General features: G+C 34.0%; 1 protein-coding gene across 1 annotated transcript in view; it reads left to right on the top strand.

Annotated features, from left to right (window-relative positions):
* The window catches only part of MICAL-like (protein), a 602,730-nt gene that overhangs the window by 219,082 nt on the left and 367,078 nt on the right, over positions 1 to 16,570 (top strand). The gene's annotated exons all lie outside the window — the stretch shown is intronic.

Raw genomic sequence — 16,570 nt, 5'->3', positions numbered from 1 at the left:
TTTTTAGAATAAATAAAACAATTTATTTACACAAATTAAAGACGTTCTATACAGTTAGCGGGGGAAGGAGGAATATTTGCGAATTACGGAAAAACGAGCGGCAGGTTAAGATTTGGCTACACCGCACGGTTCTTCAATTTTGTATGTTTACATATACATATCAGCTGTTGTCAATTTTTATGATAATGAAATAAACTGAAAACCTAGATTCGAGATTAAACGTGGGTAGAAACGAGGTTAATGTTATCACCCTATCTCATTGATTTATAAGTATTAGTAATTTTCATTCATTGATACATATTGTTAGTTTGTTGAACTAAATAATACGTCATAAACATTCTAAAAAAATATTTTTAAATTAATACTATTCACCAATTTGCATATTCAAAATAATAAGGATTCGTTAAATTATTTAAGAGAAAAAAACTTTTTGTAGAATGTTAAAAAAAAACATTATTATTAATAACTCCTTGAAAAAAAATTTTTTAATTTGAAACAGTATTTTATGCTACAAGTGCGTAAAATGCGATTTTTCGACGCGAGTGGTAATCGGCATTTACGTGTCTCCGGCATCGATGACGAATGCATGCCGATTACATGAGTACGAAAATCGCTACGCCTGAGTTGCGTACGCTATTTTTTGCAATGAGTGTGTACAATGCAATAATCAAATGTGGTTAAAGCCAATGTTTTGTAACAAACGTTGTCTGGGGTCCATTGGCAGCAGCCCTTGGTGAGGGTGCGAGGTGCGAAGCCTCCGCCATGAGGGTTAGGGGGGGGGGCGAAGCCCCATCGAGACAGCAACACAAATGGGACTCTGGGTCAATAAAAACACCAATATCTGCACTCAAACCACCATATCTATTGACAGTGACAAGCTGCTATATCGAGTGAAATACTATTTCATTCTTTGAGTCAAGATGGTCAAAATGCGGTATAAAACTTATACATTAATCCATCACTATTATCAGATATTAAAGTTAAAAAAGAATTAAAACATTGAATAAAGAAGAAAATATGACAAACGACAAAGTAGAAAAAAACCTCATTTGGCACACGAAAAATGGTACATAAAAGCGCATTTTACGTACAGAATTGCAAAAAAAAACTTTTTTTTCATACTTTGCTTTTTTTTACACTTTGTCTTTTCTTTCACAGGAATTTTTTTTTTCCGAAACAGTAGAAAGAAAAACCTCATTCAATTATTTAATAATAGAGCGTTAAATCACATTTTACACAAAATATATGCAAAAAGTATTATAAAGATATTTTATATATTTTGACCACCGATTTTTGAGTTGTCTGCTTCACGAATATTAGCTCCAATGCAACCAATAATTCTTACATGTCAAGGCATACTACATATTAGTGGAACAAAAAAGTTTAACAAATAATAAACAATAATAACCTATAATAAAATATGAGTATAAAGTTTCAATGTTTTTTTCTCAAATATAGCTGTATCAAAAAATGAATGTTGCTTCTTTATTGAACATAATTAGTAGCAATTTTTGTATTAATTGAGAATTTTTATCGGCATTCATGTATTGTAACTTAATACCAAAAATATATATACCAAAAGTAACTCAATGTAAATTAATTGCTTTTATATGAAAATAAAATTTTTAAATGATAATTGATGAAGCAGTATAGTATATTTGAGGAGCAGTTCAATAGAAAAATGTACAGTAAACTGAATCAACTAAAATTATGCAGATAATTAGACAATTGCATATGAATGTGAACTCACGTTAAACATTTTTTTCCTCATATTAAATCTATAAGTTAAAATTGTCTTAATATGTAAGCCAAATAAATAAAATAAAAAAATAATAAAATCTGAATTTTCTATAACTTGATATTTTAAGAAGGTGCAAAATCTCAAAAGCAGTTCATGTTAATACAGTATAATTATTATTTCTACAAATGAAATCTTAAGTGAACAGAAATAAGAATCTTAGCCTTAACTTGTAAATTTAATGATAAAAAATCTGTCCTCACTTTAGCAATAAAATGGTAGTAAATTTAATTATAGAAACTATTATTTGTTATTTTATCTTTATATTAGTTTTGTTTAAGATAACCATGAATTTTCTCTTGTCTTCTTATGATACAATAAATTATAAATAGTATAAATATTAAGCAATTAGTTACCTGTGATTATGAAATATTTGTTGAAAGTGGAAGCCGAATAGGAAATATCTAAAACTGGAGAAACCTGTTCAGCAAATAATTATGGACTGTTTCCAATATTCTGAAGTTCTGTAATTTAAAAATAAACAAAATAAAAAATTAATCGCAATTATAAATTTGTTGTGACATCTTAATAGAGGTTAGGGCAACCTTATTAAAAAGAAATGTATACTTACAAGTATTAATTTGGTCCAAAAATTATGTAAATATGTATATTACATATATCGATACTTATCGATATGTGTAAACAAAGTCAATTTTGTTTGATGCGTTAGAAGTCACTTATTTATTTTAAATAATAAATAAATACCAAAGGCTTGTAATACATATATAATTACATTACATGTGAAACAGCTGAAACTTGCATGTGTTGTCACCGCGCCTATTAATAGCACATTTTTTCTTGATTCCCAAGTCGTACTGCTACTGCGCATGTGCGCATGGCCCTTACTATTTTCTTGATGCCCAGGTCATAATACCTTTACATACACAGTTGCTGTCTATATTTATACATATTTTGTTTGTTTCTCAACGGTTTGATCGTAGCTACTTACTACCGTTCTACAATTTGTTTGTTTCTCAAAGTTTTGATCGCAGCTACCTACTACCATTCTACAAAAACTGTTAAATGAACGAGTTTGCATTAAAAATGTAAAAATTATCTAAAGTTAAATAAGTAAAACAGGAAAACATTAACATTGTATAAGTATAACATACGAAATAAACTCATGAACAAATCTAAACATAACCTTTTTTTTTAGTCTTCTAATGAGTAATTTTATTATTATCTGAATAAAATGCTAGCAAATAAAAAGGGAATATCATTATATCGGTTTTAATTTTCAGGAAGCTTGTGATTAGACTTAAGAGATTGCTGAAATAAGAAACATGGAAAAAGTTGAGAAAAATAAATATCAATGTTTAATATGCAAGAAGGATTTTAAATATAAAAGTTTATTAAACAAACATACAGTAATCCATGATCAAACCCAAAAATATGTGTGCGATCACTGTCAAAAATCTTTTTCTCAAAAAGTCAATCTAAGAATTCACATGAACTTGCATTTTCAAGAGAAGAAAGAAAAATGTGTGCAATGTGAAAAATTATTTGTTTCTCAAGCAACATTAAAAAATCATATTGCTTGTGTACATACAATCGCACGTTCTTTCATCTGCGAAATTTGTGACAAGTGTTTTAAAACTAAAAATCACCTTGCTAGACATGAAAATGTTCATTTTAATAAGAAATTTACATGTAATGTATGTAATCATGAATATGCTCGCAACGATCAATTGACAGCCCATATGCGTACACACAACAATGAAAAAATGTGTAGCTGTGAAGTTTGTTTTAAAAGGTCTTCGGATAAGAGTAACAAGAATAGACACAAAAGAAGACATCAAATTACTCTTCTTTAAGAAAAGAGGATTAACTTCAACATTCCTATTTTACATGAGAAATGAGTTTAATTTAATTAAAATTAAATAATAAAAATGTTGAAAAATATTTTGTTGTATAATAATAATAATAATAACAATAATAATAATAATAATAATGATTGTAGTACAAAGGAGAGTGCATCCATCAAATGCATTTTGCTTGTTAAATTGTTTCTTCAACATCATTTCAAGAACGTTATTAATGTGCTTACTCGTGACTCGTTTGGACCTATACTTGTACATAGATATACCTATATTGATAAGATATACCGTTGTAGCTCTACTAGTTGGGTTAACATGACACAAAAGACAAATTTCTGGAATGTTATAAATACTGATGTACATACGCTTAAAAATATTAGCTAGTCCTACGACCTACGACAATGCCATGCAATAGCGTAGCATTCGCGAGCGAATGCATTATGTGATCAGGCCCATTCTTCATTAATTTTAATTCAATATCCCACCAATACTTTGGCTAAAAGTCTTAATATTTTTAAAGGCGCGCTCACATAAAGTTAAAAGTACCTACAACTGCCCTCAGACGTCTATGTACAGGCACCTTAACTCGAATAACCTGAACTGATCACTTGGTTCAGGTAAAGAAGCTAAGTATTACCTTCAGCTCTGGCATCCAATTCTGTTTTACTTGAATTATCTGTTTCGTACTTATTCAATAGAGATAAAGATACTATACTCAGGGAGCAGGCTAACTGAATTTTGTATTGTTAAAGTTGTAACATAAGATGTACTTCTTTGATTTGTGTCAAATTTTATTGCTTTAAAGTGAGCTTTTTCCTTTAAAACAAAGGATCTGTACAAAGAAGTAAATTATCAGTATCTGAAAATGTAAGTACTTGTATTAATATTATAAGCCTAATACCCGCTTTTTTACATAACAAGTTTATATACTCGTGAAATGAATCACTTCGACATAACAGAGCAACTCATTAAAAGTTAACCTTCTTATAATTTATGCAACGCTTGCTTGATACGTTGTTTAATCCTTAAAAGAGATATTAAATACAGTGGAACCGAGTGGGTTGGTTCTTCGTTTCACGCACAATATTTTACATATGATATTCTGTACACAAAATCATAGGATTTTAGTCATCAGATATTCAATAGATGAGTGTGTGTATACGCACCCCGTAGCGTGCATGAAACGGTACTCGAAACGAGAAGCTGGCCTCCTTTCCACGTATATCTTCCTGACACTATAGGGGCATGTTCAAAAAATAACCCATCCTTCGAAGTGCAGAAAATATAATTATTGACAGGTAATTTTTTTCTGACAGTAGAGAAGAGCGTTATTAGCATTTTGCTTACCGCGTCGCATAAGCTCTGTGTATATATATATACATGCCTGGTGTCGTATACACTAAATGCTAATAGCTCTCTTCTCTAATGTCAGAAAAGAATTTACCGTCAATAATTATACTTTCTGCGCTTCATCAGATGGGTTATTTTTTGAACGCACCCTTATCAGGAAGATGAACGGAAAAAAGGGACCACCCTCTCGTTTTGCGCACTGTTTCGCGCAATATTTCGCGTACGCTACGGGATGCGTATACAAACCCTCTCAGCTCTAACATATTGTCTAACATGAAAAATTGTGAACCTTTTATTGACCGAATAACATCGCAACTTGTTATTTCGGAAGAAATATTAGTTTTCTTGAACAAAAAAATCGTTCAACAGTTTTCGGACAAAAAATCATCATCAACTTTTTTTGTTGAAAAATACCGTGTTAATATTTTTGAAATGTTATATCTTGCACGCATGAAAAAAAAAGAAAGACGTCATCAAGCGTGCACTATTTTTTTGTTCAAGCAGGTAATGTGTACACGGTGTTTAGCATGTCATTGTCACAATCTGAATACAATATTAATGTAAAAAAATAACATTCATTCGTAGCTGACCTAAGCTAATCAAGTAGATTCAGAAACCTAATAATAATTTAAGTTATAAAACTTACTAACTAGATATATAATATTAAAGCTTGATAATATTTTTTATACTCTTCTTCTCATTCAAATTAATATCAATATATGAATTCTTTAGATTTTTTGGAAATGAAGTGGAATTACTTAAGTGGATCTGAAGGAAAAAATAAAAAAATTAGAGAAAGCAGAAGATTTAAAAAATAGAAGAACCTTAGATCACTTTGGTATATCTTACGGTAGTAAAGATGTTCAAGATGGTTATCAAAAAGAAGAAAGTAATACTTCAAGTGACTCAATTGATAACTATTTAGAAAATTTTATTAATAAAACTCAAGAATAATTATATAACAAATATGATGCTTCAGAAAAAGAAGTCTGATGATTCAATAGAAAAATCTCAAACCATAACTAATCATCCTGGTACGTCGTAAAGTATTACTCAATGTGAGAGAGACTTTGTTATATTAAAAAGTTTGCCAAACCATCCATCAGAATTCCCCCGAGATTCATTAAATCGTTAATTTCCGAAAGATATTTTTAAAATACAGCTACAAAACGGAGATAAAGTTGATCGAGATTGGTTAGTTTTGAGAACATTTGTGTCAGGACTATTTTGTTTTCCATGTTGTTTGTTCCGATCGATAGATAAAAATCCTGGTACATCTAAATTTATTGTAGAAGGTAGTGGCTTTGACGATAATTGGAGAAAACTGAGCAAAAAAGTCTCTAATCATGAAAGTAGTTCTCAGCATATTAATGATTATCTTCTGTGGAAAGAGTGCAAAAGTAATCTTTTATCTACATCAGATAAAGATAAAGCTTTAGAACAAAACATTAGAATTGAGAAAGAAAAGTGACAAAACATTTTACGCAGTTTAATTGAGGTTATACTTTTTTTATCTGAAAATAAATTACCTTTTCGGGGGAAAGAATCTACCATCGAACACGAAAATTGTGGTTTATTTTTATCAACTGTAAAATTTATTGGTAAATATAAGCCTGATTTAAAACTCCACTTAGAATATGTATTAGGAAGTCGACAAAATAAAAAAAAGAGTTATTAATTATATGCCTTGGAAAAGCCAAAATGAGTTTTTAGAAGTTTGTTCTAATAAGTTTAACAAAACGATTTTGTCTGAAATTGAAAAGGCTTATTTTTATAGTAAATAGTTGACAGCACTCCAGATGTATCGCATACTTAGCAGATTATTATAGCTGTTAAGTATGTTGAAAATAACAATAAATGGGAAATCCACGAAAGATTCCTGGAGTTAATCGATTGTAAAAAAAACGGACGAAGATATCTTCAACGTTATATTGGAAAGTCTGAAAAATTATCAAATTAATTCTCAGAACCTTTGAGGTCAAAGTTACGATAATGCCTCTTACATGACTGTAAAAGTATAAAGGAGTGCAAAGAAGAATTTTAGAAAAGAGTCCTTCTGCTACTTTTTTTTCTTGTATGGCTCATTCGCTAAATTTGTGCGGAATTCATTCAATGGAGACAAGCGTTAAAGTTAAATCTTACTTTGGAAATGTACTAAAATTATATAACATATTCTCCTCAAGTCCTGCCAGATGGAAAATTTTGAAAAAAACCGCCAAAGTATCTCTTCATTCAGCATCAGCTACAAGATGGAGTGTTCGAATCGAAGCTGTAGAGCTATTAGCAAAAAAACTCTCAATTCTCTTTACAAAATTGAGGCGTAAAATTTGTCATCTGAAGTTCAAGCTGAAGTATCTGGATTGATAGATTATTTTCAATCATTTGAACTTATTTTATTAACTGAAACGTGGCATAAAATTTTAAAATTAATTAATGATCGAAATAAAATCATTCAAAGTTCTAGGATCACTGTACAAGAAGCCAGTGATCAAATAAAAAGTTTATTAAAAGAAATCTTAATCATCCGTGATTCTTGGAATACAATCTTCAACGAAGCTAAATCCAAAGCAAAAAGTATGCATATCTCTATCGAGTTAAAAAAAACGTTTAGCGTAAGATGACAAAAAAGTTTCATGACGAGGTATCGTCCGATGTTTTAAATTCACCTGAGCAGAAATTTTAAGTAGAAATTTTTTTAACTGCAATTGATAGCCTTATATCATATTTTAGTAAAATGATAAGAACGAGTGATTCCATATGTTGTCTTTTTTTTCCCCTTCTTAATTTTTTTAATTTTATTGAATTGTCAGAGAAAAACCAATCCAAATTATTGCAACCTTTAATAGATCGCTATCCTCAAGATATAGAAAAAGAAAGTTTCATTAAAGAATTTAAACTTATGTACAAGATACAAAATATATTGACAGTTGATAAACCAGGAACAAATTTTCCAGCACTAAAATTGCTCAATTTACTATATGAAAAAGATCTTCAAACAGTATTACCTCAAGTATGTATTTGTTTACGTCTCTTTATTATAATACCCATCAGTGTTGCAACTGGTGAACGAGGCTTCAGCAAATTGAAAATCATAAAAAATTATCTAAGGTCATGTATGGGCCAATTATGTTTAAATAACTGTATGATATTATTGATAAAAAAAGAATTAGCAAAAAAAAAGATCATGATGATGTCATTGATGATTTTGCGGAAATAAAAGCAAGAAAAATAATATTTTAAATAAATAAATATAATCATAAAATTATCGTTCTTTTTACTGAAATTTATTAAGATATTTAGAAAATACTCTATAGTCCTAAAATTTACTATAAATTTTTGTACACTTTTGTCCCAAATAGCTCACAACGCAAGTATATAAGGTTATACATTTTTTTGTTTTAATCTTTTTTGGGGGCCCCCCATGACCTGGGGCCTGGGGCAAAACGTCCCAGTTAGCTCCCCCCCTTGTGGTGGGCCTGCCCTACACTCCCCTACACACGGATATAAATATCACCAGCAATATACACTAGTCAGCCATGCCAAAACACTGATGCTAAGAAGCATAAGAAGAGATACGATCATTGCTTAGTAAAAGACAACAGACCGAACACCCTATATATAGGGGATATGTGATCCAACCGACTAACATCAGCGACAAATTTTAAATTAGCATTCCTGCAGCGTAACAACCTTGAAACCAGTACCCCACATAGATCTAACGCTATCCAAAAGCAGAAACCACAATGTCGAGTTGCAAATTTGTCATTAAACAGGATGATTGACAGACGTCCCAGTCATTATAACTGATGGCTTAGTTGTATCCTCTTACTAGATCGATGATTCATGCCAATTTTTTAGCTATATCTTGTACAAATCATTGCTTTATATTAATTAGCGAATCTGTAGTGCTTAGATTATGGTAATGAATTTGAGATGTAGCAGTTAAATTTGTATCAATGCTTTTTGTGGTGCCAAAACTTCAGAGAATCAATGACTTGTGAATCGTAACTATGTGTACGCGTATGTACTGAATGAAAATTTCCGATACATTTGTTACTACTTTCTTTCACTATAACAGGTAATATTTACTTAGATTTGTTCCTATCATGCAGTCAGATTTTTTGACAGACTATGACTCATGATCATAACAGCCTATATAGATGAAACAACACGGAATAGACAAATTTTAAGTAATAGATTCAAACGCATATAAGCTTGTTTTACTATGCTAACCCAAATTTATATGTTTTTGTGAAAGCATTTAGAACAGTAGTAGGTAAACCATGGCGGTTCTGGTACCCCCCAGCTCCCCCCCTAAGGTAGTGGTGGGGAAGAGGCTCTAGCTATAGCTGTGGGTGGAGAAGAGGCGGTGGAGGAGAGGCGGTGGTGGGGGGAGAGGCTGATCGGGCGGTAGAGGAGAGGCGGTGGTGGGGGAGAGGCTGATAGGGTGGTGGGAGGAGGGGCACGGGCGGTATAGGTAGTAGGGGTGGTGGGTGGTGCGGACTACTTGGATGGTAACGTCAGGGGAAGGGGGCCTCTTCCGAATACTGTGACATCGGATGGTACTGACGGCTCCCTTTCTTTCCGACCGCGAATCGAGCTCTGACGTCATCAGGATGGGTCCGAAAGGTGTAGGTGACAAGCCCAAAGTACAGCGCGAGATAAAGATGATCCAGCATGAATGTGTATTTCTTATCAGTGGATGTAGCGGATCGCGTATCCCGTTTGGCTGCGACAAACGTTGGCGTACTCAACGCAGTACCTTGCCAAGGAATTCAGCCAGCTTATAAATTTAAGTTTGAGATTTTTAGGATAGTATGTTAATGGGTTTCAATGATAACAAAACTTTAAATTTAATACAAATATCTTTTTGAAAGCTTGAAAAAAAATACACAAGAATTTCATGGTTATTGATTTTTTTTTTCAATATATTATATCCATCTTTATTTGGATTAGAGCGAATATTTTTGGAACTAGCAGCCCCCCGTCTCGGCTTCGCTCGAGACTTACTAAATAAAACACCGTAGTGCGTTGACATGTAATGTGAAACATTTTTAGTTAGAAAATTTAACACATATTCCCGATACATCTCAGAACAAAAATCTTTTTATTAAAAACATATTTTTTCGGAATCCATATAGTTTATTAGGTCAAATAATAAGGTGTAAAAATTAAAAAAAATAATTATGCTGAAAAGTACCGTGCGTTCTTTATGCCATAAAATAATCGATGGCTATAAGTTGTTTATTTACAGTTTCTTCTGTGTAATTCACGAAAAGGGCTATTTTTAAAAGCTGTTAAGATTTTAAACCCCCAAAAAATTTATATTAAAAAAAAATTTTTTTTTCTCATATCTCACAATTTTATTACCAGAGCAACAAAGACCTGGACCTTAAACCCAACATTTTTATTGCCACAAAAACAGAAATACATTTTCTACTTATTTAAAAATCTGAAGTAGGATCTTTAAAGATTTTAGAGATTGCTGTGAGGGTACAATGAAAAGCTGATCTCTCACGTAATGGACTCTTAAGTTGTCGATTTTGACGTTGCTGTTTCAATCTTGATAAATTTTCTGCGTCAGTTTTTTGACGCCTCAAATTGTATTCATTAGATACATTTGAAGTTTTCTTTCCTATATACCCTTTTGCGACTATTGGCATGCTTACGACTTTTATGACCCCTAAAGGCTATTTTCAGTCAACTTTGTTAATTTAAATACATTTGTTGGCAAGGTAGTTCGACGTTTGATGACCCTAAAAAAGACCGGTGAGCTTCTTAAGTTAACTCTTTCTTGACTGCAGTTAACAGCAATTGTGACTGCCTGGATACCTCAGGGTGATCTTCTCTGGCTTACTGTTGAAGACCCAGACTAATTGGGAGAAAAATTACAAAGTCCGAAGCTTTGGGGCTAGTTGTAGTGCTCTTTCCCGACGTCTCCCGGTATAACGTCGAAGACGTTGGTGTCTAAAGCACCTTTTTTATTTGCAGATTCAGTTGTTTTGGTGATTTTAGATGGGGAAATTGGTTAGTGATACTTGTCCAGTGGAGGCTGTCCCGTTGGCTCAAGTTTTTTTTCCTTTATAGCTGTTATAGGTTTGCCCAGCACAGACCTTGGAGAGGATCAGTGATTCCTGGTTAAATGCTTAGAGTCAAGAGGTTAATATAGTCGTCGGTCACCGGGTTTTCCAGCCTTGCGAAGAACAACTCCGCAGGTGACGTCTGCCAGTGAATAGCTGACTTGGTTTAATAGTGCCCGTCTTTAGTTAATATAGTCTTTTAGTCGACGAATTGCTTCCGGAAATGGTAATGAAAATGTATTTGTTGGCAAGGTAGTTTACACTTATGCGGCCCCTAAAAAGAACCGATGAAAATGATGGTTAAGTAGAGAACGTAAATACTTATACTGGCCCTAAAAAGCGCCAGTGGTGAAACTTCCAGGCTATTCTTTATTATTATTCCTGATGATAAAGAGCTGGCTACGGGATGCTTGATTCTTACCCTGGGAGTCTCGATGTACGGAGACTGTGATGGAGGGAGGTACGCCGCTAACCAAAGAATATCTCGTCTCGGGTCGTCCCCCGGATAACCAACTGCTCATCTTTAGACGGGAACATGTGGGTAAGCGCGTTGGGGACGCGACGACCAAGAAGGTAGCCGTTGTGGCTTCCCGTGCTCCTCAGAGCTGTTTTTCCTTGCTTACATTTGTAGCCACAAATTTTCTAACTATACCAGGTGGGATGTTGGGACTGCCATACAACTCTGAAGAGTTGGTGCAGATTGTGCTCTGGCTAGATATGTCTCCTGGTATTCTGGCAGACGGCATCGGTTGGAATTAATTTTTTTTTTTTTAATGCACTCGTCGAGATTCAGGGTGAAGGGACACTGAGGTCCCTTCCTCTTAGAGAAGAGTGTTGTCCGTAACCGGGAAACCCAGCTGCAGGACTATCATCAGCATTTTCTGTACAGCTTGTTGAGCTGCCGAAGCTCGACTGTACAATTATAGATACGCCCCGGCCTATTATAACCACACTTATTTAATTATGTTGCAGGTAGCTTCGATTTTATGTCGACGCCACCTAGCGGACTTTACTGAACTAAAGTGAAAAGCTGGCGTATTTTTGCAAAACTTTGAGCTCATTTATTGCTATTGCTATTAAATTTTTTAAGATAAAAATTATACTAAAACCATCTAGGAAGTATCATGAATCAGTGTGCAAAATTTCATCAAAATCGGTTCAGTAGTTTTCGCGGTTAGCGATTACAACGGTTTTAGCGCTTCTGCTTTATATATTAGTAAGATAATAATTTCCCTTTAATTTTGGTTGAGATGCCTCAACGTGCTTTTTTAAAAGAGGTTTTTGGCTATTTTAATCTTCCTCCTTCTCCTCCTTACTGAGGCTCTCATATTTTGGTTTGCTAAAGATCAGACCCATGTTGTTGATGTTGCGTGATCAATCGCCAAGGGATAACTGAAGCAATACGCAAATTCTCATCAGCTTATAAGACGGCGCTAATTTCTTTGTACTACCACACGGCAAGATGTACTTTAATTTTTTGATCTTAAATTTTATGCTTTACTCTTTTTTTTTTTTTTGCCTACATACGGTCATCGTTTTTGACACCAACATTAGTATCAGTTTCAGAGTCACTATCAGTATCAGTATCATTAGCATTAATTTCGTCAACAGTATCCCAACTGGGAAGCGTTTTAGAAAATTTCTTCTTATAACTATTGAGCGCGTCTAAAAAACATTCTGAGTCTGGTTCAATGCTACTTTTCACCAAAGAGCAAAGCCACAATTTTATTTGATGAGCTTTACCAAATGCGCAATATTGCTTTCAACGTAGACTTTTTTGTACATCATGAGTACCACACATTAACGCCTTTGTTGAATATCCCATATTAAGAATGTGACGCGATGGCACCATATACTGCTGAATGTTAATAGCAGTACACCCTATGGTCGATTCCAAATAAGTGGCTGTATTATCTTCACAAACGGAAATTTGATGTGCATTCTTTGCTACAGTGTACGAATGTTGCTGTAACTTTCTAATGGAACAATCACCCTCAAACCAGCGAGGTCCATGCACTTGCTTCGACTGAAAGTCGTTGTTTTGGCGCACGTCCATATGTAAGGTGGAAAAATTGCATGGGGGCCGCACAATCCAATGGCTGATCGATGGTCTCATAAGCGACACCACAGCCACTTCTTTTGGTAAAAACTGTCGAGAAGCGTCCAGAAAACCTCTAATCTCAATAACATAGTTCTCGTTAAACTCCATTTTAATTTTGCAGCTCAAAAGCGTCGTACTTACTGCGATGTAAACGCGTATCCGTCACGTTTGATGCTGCGTGATAAATTAAGCAGCACTCTGCACCGAAATTAGTTTATATACACGTTAGTGTAGGCACTGCGCCAGTGTGTGTTTTATCAGAATGAATCATCGGTTCTTAATATTTTAATCTTAAACTAGTTTTAAGGGAAAGGCTACATAAATAATAACAACAATATAATTCAATACATTTATTCATCACATAATTTTGAAAAGAAATACAGTTTCATTGAGTTTTTTTACTACACATCTTCTTCAGAATCAGTAACATCTTCCCATTCGATATGAAAGTAGAATTTTTTCATTCGTTTGACATTGTGGGTGGCACACATAGATCTATACGCACCATTATGGTGAGGACATGCAGTAGCTAATGTTGGGAGTTCAAACTTTGGATAATCAACCATATCATCAACTTGAAAATTAAACCTTTCGAGCCACCTTTTCTTCACTTCTCCAATCACAAAAATCTTCTTAGCATCTTTAAGATTCTCCCGAAGAACATTACTGATTTCTGTGTAGTCGATAACACCTGATTGCCAATCTAATCCATGATAGGATAAATCAAGCCATAAATTTTCATGTTTGTATTTATCATTTAGTTTGTGCCAAGGAAATGGTGGCTTGAAGAGAAATACTTGAGGCTCATCATCTCCATGGAGTAAAAGAATCGCCAACTCTTTAAGCACATTATCGTTGCCAGGCTTCTTAAAGCCCTGCATGTCCACCATGTACTCCATCATGATAAAGACTGACTTCACTGCTAGTTTTGTTTTTTTTTAATTTTATATACGTGCTTAAACAAGTTCTCTCACGTCACCACTAATAGGATTGTACTCTACGATGCGATCGTGTAGAATGAGACAGTAAGCAAATACATTTTCCGGGAAATGCTCTCGTGCTTCAAACTCTAAGCGCACGTCCACTGGCGCGCTTTTCAATGCTTCATTCTGCTTAGAGCAATCAATTACCATAAGAGGCATGTGTGTGATGAAATCTTTTTTATTCAGCATAGGTTCTGGTTCTTTCCCGTAGTAGGTGGCTTGAAAATTCTTATACATATCATATAATGTTGAAAACTGATTTTTATTAATATCAAGATTAAGATTTCCATAAGGATAGTACTGTGAGCTTAAGAAAAGCTTTACATTGCTGATATTACAGTGATCAAAGAGACTGGCATTAAAAGCACGATCATTTTTTCTCTTATTCTGAAAGCCCAAAATAACAAAACGAGGCTTTTCCAACTGATTGGAAGTTTTGACAGTCCACACATGCCTAGAAGTTTTTGGAAAAAGAGGATACTCATACAACTCCCAATTGCGGAAACTCATAGAAATAGTCTTGTCTTTTGCAATAACATCAAGCAAACGAATTTTTCGCCTGTCTGATGCAGTTATGTAAGGCACAAGCCACTTAATTTGAGTCAATTTAAGCTAATACTTTCCGAAAATTTGATTTTCAGGTACTTGAATAACGGCGCCAACATCATCTCTTGATCTTGTGAGAATTAATTCATGTTTTGCATTAACCACAACTTTGCGATAGTCCTCAGCGAAACCAAATATCATACTTAAAGGTATTGACACTTCAAAATAAGAATGATCATTGATAATAGATTTTGTATCTTCAATGTCTATCCAACCAGCATTTTCAAGCATTAAACTCTGACTGGGAGAGAAAGATATCCATCCTTTCATTAAAGTTATCAATCCAACATTCTTACACCTATCAATTTCTATACCATTTAGTTCATATCGTATTTCTTCAAACAGATGGCAGATGGCGTTATTAATGCTCAAGCTTTGATTTCTCAAGAGATTTATTATCTCTAGTTGTTATATGTCCAGAAATACATAGGGAACTTTGAGAGGGTAAAATACATAAATCTTGATATTGAATTGAGATGCGAATTTCATCACTGCTATAAAATGCTGATGCAATGTGGGGTCGATGTGCATGAATTTCGTAGTATGCAACCGACTCATGAAACACGACACCTAACTGAATCCAAAAAATCTCTTCCATCACAACTTTTTCTCGTTCGCAGGCAGCAAAAAAAAGCACAAGTTATTTGCCATCAAGAGCTCTTACTTTTAGGTCTAGGTTTTTTAAGAACTGCACGTTGTGACGTGTTAACGCTTTGAGCGTTCGTCGACGACTGATCCGTCTCATCCATTTTGGTTCATTCTTATAGCTTCGTCCAATTTTGTTGTCTCGTGGATGACTATTCGTCCTCACCCTTGTTAATTTTTCTTCATAGCCTTGTCCAACTTTACTATTGTTGTACACTATGCCCATTTCAGTGGAGTTGTTTTAAGTGTAGTCTTGTATTTATAACTTCTCCACAAAAATTAATCAAGTTACCTCCCTGATCAATAATCCGTACTTGAAGATGATCTATAATTTTAACAGCAACGGGTAAATAAATGATTCGCGATGAAACTTCGACAATCTTGTATCCCGGTGGTACAGTAGGAAAAAACTCGTGGATGGTATGAACTTTTTCTCTGTTGATGGAGGCTTCACTAGTGGTATTACACTCAACTCTCAATGTGTCAACCTTGAGAATAGCAACAGGTAAATCTGAGATGTGAGAACTGGTATCTCTAAGAATTCGTTCAGTAAAGCCTAAAAGACGGCCTATAGAATCTTTTGGCCTGAACTCAATAGTATGACTACACGTTATCACACTGCGAAGAGTATTAGTATTTAGTTTGATGCTAATAGCTATATCGTCGGGTTGTAACACGTCGATCAGAAATGACTCAATATCTTGAATATCGTAGCTGCCAGTTGTAGAAACAACCACTTGATCGCATACGTAAAACTTATTATTACCTTCGTCGATATTTGGAATTGAACTAAAAGTTAGGAGTTATACTAGACCAATAACTTAGTTATGTGCTGGTGACAACTCGATAGGTGGAAAATATTGTGCTTCAAGAATAGATGATGTTCCTGATAAACTCAATGTCAATGATTCTTCCATGACGGTTTGTCAATGACTAATGTTACTTGCGTATTGGGATACATTTATATTGGCTGATAATGAAGTTTTTTACAAAGAAAGCTTAAGCAAAGATGGCCGCAGTTGTATGTACCAAAATCTTGGAACCTTTCATAATTATATTTGATACATCTAACACCAAGACATAGCAGTAGATCAATCGGTGACTGTAGGTCACCAAACCTGTTGAAATACGTCACGTTATTGCCTCGCTTTCTATAGGCAACTCAGTGAGTACCAGGACCATCCTTATCA

This window comes from Copidosoma floridanum, unplaced genomic scaffold (genome assembly GCF_036245765.1).
Source record: "Copidosoma floridanum isolate Cflo_tuat_1 unplaced genomic scaffold, Cflo_Japanese_pri ptg000034l, whole genome shotgun sequence".
Classification (NCBI taxonomy): Eukaryota; Metazoa; Arthropoda; class Insecta; order Hymenoptera; family Encyrtidae; genus Copidosoma; species Copidosoma floridanum.
The sequence above is the reverse complement of the archived record's forward strand: the minus strand, read 5'-3'. Positions and strand labels throughout refer to the sequence as shown.